A 9,326-nucleotide genomic window follows, 5' to 3' on the forward strand; every position below is an offset into this window, starting at 1 on the left:
TGATTATAATTTTTAGCTCACCTGAGCATGAAGTGCTCAAAGGTGAGCTTTTGTGATCGCCATGTGTCCGTCGTCCGTCGTTGTCGTCGTCAACAATTTGACTGTTAACACTCTAGAGGTCACAATTTTGGCCCAATCTTAAGGAAACTTATTCAGAATGTTACTCTCAATGAAGTCTTGGACGAGTTTGATATTGGGTCATCTGGGGTCAAAAACTAGGTCACCAGGTCAAATCAAAGGAAAAGCTTGTTAAAATGCTAGAGGTCACAATTTTGGCTCAGTCTTAATGAAACTTGGTCAGAATGTTACCCTCAATAAGATCTTGGAAGAGTTCCATATTGGGTCAAAAACTAGGTCACCAGGTCAAATCAAAGGAAATGCTTGTTAACACTCTAGAGGTCACAATTTTGGCCCAATCTTAATGAAACTTGGTCAGAATGTTACCCTCAATAAAATCTTGGACGAGTTTGATATTGGGTTATCTGGGGTCAAAAACTAGGTCACTAGAAACTTGGTCAGAATGTTACCCTCAATAAAATCTTGGGCAGGTTTGATATTGGGTCATCTGGGGTCAAAAACTAGGTCACCAGGTCAAATCAAAGGAAAAACTTCTAAACACTATGGAGGCCACATTTATGACTGTATCTTCATGAAACTTGGTCAGAGTGTTAATCTTGATGATCTCAAGGTCCAGTTTGAATCTGGGTCATGTAGGATCAAAAACTAGGTCACCAGGTCAAATCAAAGGAAAAGCTAGTTAACACTTCAGAGGCCACATTTATGACCATTTCTTAATGAAACTTGGTCAGAATGTTAATCTTGATGATCTATAATAACATTCAGATCTGGGCCAGGTGGGGTCAAAAACTAGGTCACTAGGTCAAATCAAAGGAAAAGCTTGTTAACACTCTAGAGGCCACATTTATGACTACATCTTTGTGAAACTTAGTCAGAATGTTAATCTTGATGATCTTTAGGTCAAATTCGAATCTGGGTCATGTAGAATCAAAAACTAGGTCACTGGGTCAAATCAAAGGAAAAGCTAGTTATCACTTTAGAGGCCACATTTATGACCATTTCTTTATGAAACTTGGTCAGAATGTTAATCTTGATGATCAACAGATCAGGTGAGCGGTATAGGGCCTTCATGGCCCACTTGTTTGAGATACAGCCTTGAAATTTGGACGACATGTACAATTTTGCATAACGATCTTAAAACTGACTTAGTTACCATGAATGTGACCTACTAACCTACTTTCTAATATTTTAGCATCAGTTTGGCATTTGAAACATGTGGTTCATATTACTCAGGTGAGCGATTTAGGGTCACCATGACCCTCTTGTATGAGTTAAAGCTTTTTTTTGACTTGTCATTTACTGCTTCATCTGTACCTTGTGAACTTAAGGTCTCCCACAGTTTCCACAGTTTTAATGCATTTTCGCTCTGCTCTGTAACTATTACTAAATGGATTTGACTTAAAATAGTTTTTCCTCATCACCCCGACATCGACATCGTATGACATCTTATCCTCCTTTCTACTTAGAATTTCTGGCCTATTTTGATATACTTTCACTATATACCTGTTATTTCTGAATGGATTTGATTCCAACTTAGAAAAGTTGTTTCACACCATAACCCACACCATATGTCCCAGGGTCAATGTCTCCAGCTGATATATATCACGAACATGTCCCATTTTTGCTTAACATTTCAGATTAAAATTTTGATGCACCATTACTGTATCTAGGCTATTACTAAATGGATTTGATTCAAATTGAAATAATTGTTCCACATCATCACCAACATCAAATTACATAACGTATATTACTCTGGCAGAAATATTTCATGAAATATGTCCCTTATATGCATTGGACTTTGTTATTTTAAGGCCCATGTGGTTCTGGGACAATCTGTGTATGAAAAGAATTGGAACCACTGCCTTACCCTTGCATGATCGTAAGAGGCGACTAATAGGGTCTTAACACTTGGTTTTGCTGTAACTCTGTGATTCCAGCAGGTATGCAAATTTTGATTCCATACCTCATGTTTTTATTTCGATGTAAATGAGATGTGGAACCAAAATTTGTAGCCCTGTTTGGCGCCATATAACCTATACTGTGTTGGTGCGCTGTAAAACCCAAATAAATAAATAAATAAATTGTTATTTTAAATAAACTTTCAAACAGATTACCGAGATTTGACTCGGACTGTTCTTTGACATACAGTCCACATAGTTATGAGGCATTAACACTTCAGTGATAGCTCCAGTTTCTGCAGTTTCACTACCAAGCATGGAGCTATATATGGTCCTCTCACAAATTGCTTCAAATGGGAGCGCTTGGAACTAGAGCTTGAAATAGAAATATTTTTTGAATAACATTAAACTTATGTTCATAGTATAATTGTAGGGTCATCTCTCAAATTCGTTCAAATGGGAGCACTTGACTTGTTTTGTTTTTAGCTCACCTGAGCAAAAGTGCTCAAAGGTGAGCTTTAGTGATCACTCTGTGTCCGGCGTCCGTCGTCGTCCGTCCGTCCGTCCGTCGTCAACAATTTGACTGTTAACACTCTAGAGGTCACATTTTTGACCCAATCTTAATGAAACTTGGTCAGAATGTTACCCTCAATAAAATCTTGGACGAGTTCGATATTGGGTCATCTGGGATCAAAAACTAGGTCATCAGGTCAAATCAAAGGAAAAGCTTGTTAACACTCTAGAGGTCACATTTTTGGCCCAATCTTAATGAAACTTGGTCAGAATGTTACCCTCAATAAAATCTTGGATGAGTTCGATATTAAGTCATCTGGGGTCAAAAACTAGGTCATCAGGTCAAATCAAAGGAAAAGCTTGTTAACACTCTAGAGGTCACAATTTTGGCCCAATCTTAATGAAACTTGGTCAGGATGTTACCCTCAATAAAATCTTGGACGAGTTCGATATTGGGTCATCTGGGGTCAAAAACTAGGTCACCAGGTCAAATCAAAGAAAAAGCTTGTTAACACTATAGAGGTCACATTTTTGGCCCAATCTTAATGAAACTTGGTCAGAATGTTACCCTTAATAAAATCTTGGACGAGTTCGATATTTGGTTATCTGGGATCATAAACTAGGTCACCAGGTCAAATCAAAGGAAAAGCTTGTTAACACTGTTGAAGCCGCATTTATGACTGTATCTTCATGAAACTTGGTCAGATTGTTAATATTGATGATCTTAAGGTCCAGTTTGAATCTGGGTCATGTAGGATAAAAAACTAGGTCACCAAGCCAAATCAAATGAAAAGCTAGTTTACACTAGAGGCCACATTTATGACCATACCTTAATGAAACTTGGTCAAATCTTGATGATCTATAGCTCAAGTTCAATCGGGTTAGGTGGGGTCAAAACTAGGTCACTAGTCATATCAAAGGAAAAGCTTGTTAACACTCTAGAGGACACATTTATGACTATATCTTCATGAAACTTAGTCCAGAATGTTAAACTTGATGATCTTTAGGGCAATTTTGAATCTGGGTCATGTCGGGTCAAAAACTAGGTCACCGGGTCAAATCAAAGGAAAAGCTAGTTAACACTGTAGAGGCCACGTTTATGACCATATCTTAATGAAACTTGGTCAGAATGTTAATCTTGATAATCTTTAGGTCAAGTTTAAATCTGGGTCAGATGGAGTCAAAAACTAGGTCACTAGGTCATTATCAAAGGAAAAGCTTGTTAACACTCTAGAGGCCACATTTTTGACTATATCTTCATGAAACTTAGTCAGAATGTTAAACTTGATGGTCTTTAGGTCAAGTTCGAATACTGGGTAATGTCGGGTCAAAAACTAGGTCACGGGGTCAAATAAAAGGAATAGTTAGTTAACACTTTAGAGGCCACATTTATGACCATATCTTAATGAAACTTGGTCAGAATGTTAATCTTGATGATCTATAGGTCAAGTTTAAATCTGGGTCAGGTGTGTTAAAAAACTAGGTCACTAGGTCAAATCAAAGGAAAAGCTTGTTAAGACTCTAGAGGCCAGATTTATGACTGTATCTTCATGAAACTTAATCAGAATGTTAATCTTGATGATCTTTAGGTCAAGTTCGAATCTGGGTCATGTGGGGGCAAAAACTAGGTCACCGGGTCAAATCAAAGGAAAAGCTAGTTAACACTTTAGAGGCTACATTTATGACCATATCTTAATGAAACTTGGTCAGAATGTTGATCTTGATGATCTTTAGGTCAATAGGTCAGGTGAGCGATACAGGGCCTTCATGGCCCTCTTGTTTTATAAACAAAACAGATGATACCATTCCTGAGCAGTGTATCAAACATAATTATCTTCAAGGTAGTCGAGGTCAGTTTGGCATTTATGGTCACTATGGCCCTCTTTAGCTTATCTGAACTTGTTCAGGATTAGCTATTAGTACAGGTGTACAGTCCACTGGCTGATTTCATGCATCAACATTTTAGCTTGAACATCTCCTCTCAAACTTCCGATAAGAATTACACCAGATTTGGTCAATGGTATCCTCAGATGGACTTCTGTCAAGTAAATTCAAATGGTTCCACTTCAGCTAAAAATAGAAAAACTTACTGGTAGGCAACTTCATTAATTTTCGACTTTAAACCACTGTATGGATTTTCACCAAACTTGGTCTGAAGCATCCTTGTTTGGATCCCCCTTAAGTTTGCCCAAATGGTTCTGCTTGTGGCTTTTAAGGGATGGCCAGAGCTAAAAGTCATTAATGGAGCTGCACCATAAAAAACCAACATAGTGCATTTGCAACCAGCATGGATCCAGACCAGCCTGAGCATCCTTAAAATGACCTCTCATGAACTGCTTGAATAGAACACGACTTAATGTGTAGCATCCATGCATGGACTTCTGTCAAGTTTGTTTACTGGTTTATTTCTGTGCAGGCTGATCTTGGTCTGCACTGTTTGCTTTTCTGTCGTGAACACCCTTTGGAATAATAACTGGTACTGCCCAAATTGAATGATAGACCAGTCTGTTTTAGAAATTTACCAGGGTAAAGGTTAACAACTTCACCAGGATATTCACCAAACTTGGTCAGAAGCAAAATGAAAAGGTTTAAGGTTCTTCTTAGGTGAGCGACTTGTTGTTCATACACTAGATTTGCACAACATTGTTACTGTAACTGGCACATTTCACTCCCTGTAGGCATAATATTAGACAGAAAGACAGATTATACATAAAGCTTATATTTTATGTACTGTGAAATCATTTTTATTCGCGTAGGACGAATTTTCGCGTATTTCGCGCTAGGACCAATGCGCGAATTTAAGTCAGCGCAATTGTTATTTTTTATTATATTTTTCATTAATAAAAATGCTAAAATTGAAAATGCCCGAATTAAAGCCCGCGCGAAATAGTCCTTCCTCATGTTTGCACGAAATTTCATGCCAGCGAATTTAAATGAGTTCACAGCAGTCAAAGTTTAATAACTGTGCAACTTTAGTAATGCCCTTTTTTCACTGGAATAAAATTAATGTGGGTATTGTCTTGTCAACTTTAAAATGCACATGTTGCAGCAATTACCTCAGTGGGGGTGGGGGGACCACACAGAATTATGACAATTTCTAAATTCTCAATATAATACACATAAAAAACCTTCACCATCTTGAACAATAAATAAAGAGCATGAAAAATAGAGAGATTCTCCAAGCATGTAAACATCGCCTGGCAAAATGTAAACATTGTGGGACTACTTTCTTTTATACTAGCTATATGAAGAGGACCTTGGGTGACCTGTGTTTCAGCTGACTGTAAATGATGAAAGAGGCCAGCCAACTGTCTTTTTTTTTTTTCTTTCTTCAGAATTTGCAAAATTAATACAGCATTTTGTCAATGATTTAAACAATTGCTTTGTATTATTTTTATATTAGAGGTTTATTTGCAAAGTTTTCTTTAATCTTGTTACTGAATGTAGTTCGTCAGAATTTAGGACCTAACAGCATTCTGATTTTCTTAGTTAAACATTATCTTCTTTTTACACCCTTCAGTGACCTCTTTCTATTTAAATGTTTGTTTGTGGAAGCAGTAATGTGTTTTCAAGCTTTTGTTTACTTTTTTTCCTTAGCGGCTGATAACAGCTGAATTCAGCATAAACAAACAATGGCTACCATAGCAACCATTCTGAATAATAATATTCTTTGTTTGAACCTTCAGATTAAGTGCCAAAACAATCATGTGCAAAATACTTTAAAAAATACTCTGATTACAGTATAGCCATGTATAGAAAATGGTATCATTCTTTAAATGTAAGGCTAATGCTGAAGCATTACATGTATATATTATTTGTATCTAAAATGGATAGGGAAACTATTAATTTATTACAGGCAATTTTAGATTGAATGGTTCTATTTGATAAATACTGCGTAAATTATAGTAGAAAATTTCAACCAGTGATGCAAAATCTTGTAATGTCTATTTTGCCAGACTTTCTGGCCGAGTTATTCTTGCGGTGATAATAATTTATGTCTATTAAATTGTTAAATATTTGAGCCGCACCATGAGAAAACCAACATAGTGCATTTGTAACCAGCATGGATCCAGACCAGCCTAGGTTTCTCTAATTCCAATAGGCTTTGAAAGTGAACAGCATGGATCCTGACCAGACTGCACGGATGTGCAGGCTGGTCTGGATCCATGCTGGTTGAAAACGCACTATGTTGGTTTTCTCATGGCGTGGCTCATTTGTTAAAACTATTTTTGCTGCACTGTTTATTGAACTTAAGTCAAACTGGGTCAGAATAATCAGTACCAAATGTTTTTGTTTGCATATTTTTGAAATTTATGAGTTTAGTCTATTAATTCTGGGAGAGACTTTAGCATAGAAATGTTGAATTGTGTTGTCAAGTCTTTTTATAAATCAGAATGTATTTCAACCAGCTAGATACAATGTAAAAGTATCTTTACCAGTAAACAACTAATATGCAGTTTTTACAACTGAAACCCTTTAATTGAAGAGCTTAAAGACTTTTTCAACCTCCAGGCAGTTAAAGGAAAATTTATTATAAAACTAAGCTTGTAGTTATTACCTCCCTTAGTAAACCATTGATATGAAATTATTTTATGACAATTTTGTTAAAATGCATTTCAATAAAACAAATTTTCAAACTTTTCCAAATTAGGTTTGCATCAAGTAAACAACATAAGCATTATACAATCAATAATCAAATTATGGCAAAATACCTGTTATACTTCAATGAATAAGTGCCTTAAATAGTTAATGTTAAACATGCTCAAAAAAATTAGGGTAGGTAGGTCAGATTTTTTTCTTTTTTTTTGAATTTTTTTTATTAAGGGAGACTTTCTGGAAACTATTTTTGTGTAAACAAATGAATACAAGTAAGGGGGTTATGCCTTTAGAGCATCAGTAAGTTGATTTCTAACATCACTGGCCATATTTAAAGCATAAAAAGTGCAGTTTTATAATTTTTTGTCAAAAAGTTGACAAAAATATCCTTCAAGACCATAAAAACATTTAGTGTCAGGCCAAAAATTTGGGGTAGGTCGGGATACCGGAAACAAACAGTTTTTTTTACGCCTGATAAAGAACAGCCTCACAATGATATATCTACAAGTTTACTTAATGAATATTGCACTGTCCTAATAACTTGACCGAACAGCAGAGCTTTTTGTCACATAAGCATGTTTCTCAAAGACTGTCAGGCCAAATGCATTAGATAATATTACAAGTTACATAAGTCTAGCTTTTCTGTTAAAATTATGTCATTTTTAACTTAAAGTTTTGCATGTAAGTACTTTTCACAGAAACTATGAGGACAAAATTAATGTTTTCAGACTTCACAAATTTCTTAAGTATCATACAATGACCTCACAGGACAAGTTGCCCCATTTATGATTAGAAATTTTTGGTAAAGATTTTCATGTTTACTTACAAGCAGCTCTTTCAAAAACTTCTAGGCCAAGTCTTTTCAAACTTCACACGTGTCTTTGGCATTATTAGTAAACCTAACGGGAGAAGTTACATAATGTTTACAGATTGTTTGCAAGTTCAGCTCTATGGATCTTACAAGTTTCGGTTGGATAATCTAAATGGTGAGTGGTGAAACTATTTGCTGAATTAATTTATCATTGATAGAAATGATCAACTTAAAATTGCAGTCAGTGAGGAACTACATCATTGATAAAGACACTATTTTATGTAGTGCATGAACTTTGTTTTAGGAATATTCAATGATAATGATTAGGTAAAAAGTATTTTCTTTAACTATATATATATGTATACAAACAACAAAACTGACACAAAGTACTAGGCTCTCCTGCTACTTATGAATAATTTTTAACGTATATATTTTAGCTAGACTGTAAGAAAATCTACAGAGTTATCTTCCTTGTCCTTGTGTTTATGTCTGTCACTGCATCCAGATTTCAGTTTATCTCTGTAATTTACTCGATGTTTTTGTTTGTTTGTTTGTTTGTTTTGGGTTTAATGCCGTTTGCCAACAGTATAGTGGTGGACCTGTTCTCAGCAAGTAACTGCCAACTTCCCCACATGAATCAGAGGTGGAGGATGAATGATTTCAGACACAATGTATTTAATCCAATAGTCATGGAGAGCATTTGCCCAATAGTGCACTCTCCCTCAGAGATTGAGCTAAGGGGGTGGGCTTTACTCTATCTTACTGCTCCAAACCGTAGGTAGTTGTTCCTTATCATCTTGTGCATATTGTACAGGAGCTAGAAGTATTCTACAAATTATGGCCCTATCATACTTAGTGACATTTTTAGCTCACCTGTCACATAGTGACAGGGTGAGCTTTTGTGATCACCCTTCGTCCGTCATCCGTCCATCCACAATTTCTTGTGAACACAATAGAGACCACATTTTGCAAGGAATTTTGATCAAACTTGTACAAAACTTGTATTGGCTTGACATCTCGGTTTCTGTCGAAAACTGGCCAGATCGCATAATGGGTTCTAGAGGTATTGCCCCTTAAAGGGCCAGAATTTGCGTGCGTGTGTGCGTCAACAATTTCTTGTCTGCACGATAGTGGTTTCATTTATGATTTTATTTTAACCAAACTTGCACACAACTTGTATCACCATAAGATCTTGGTTCCTTTCTTGAACTGGCCAGATTCCGTTATTGGTTCCAAAGTTATGGCCCCTGAAAGGGTCAGAATTAGCTATTTTGACCTTGTCTGCACAATATAGCAGCTTTATTTATGATTTTATCTTTAATGCGTCGACAGAAAAAGAACGGGAATGGAGACTCAGTTACAAATAAACCCTCCTACTGTAAATCGTAGTGTTAACTGAACAAAATTCATAAGTAACAGAGACTAAATTC

Source organism: Mercenaria mercenaria, chromosome 13, assembly GCF_021730395.1.
Source record: "Mercenaria mercenaria strain notata chromosome 13, MADL_Memer_1, whole genome shotgun sequence".
In the NCBI taxonomy this organism is placed as follows: Eukaryota; Metazoa; Mollusca; class Bivalvia; order Venerida; family Veneridae; genus Mercenaria; species Mercenaria mercenaria.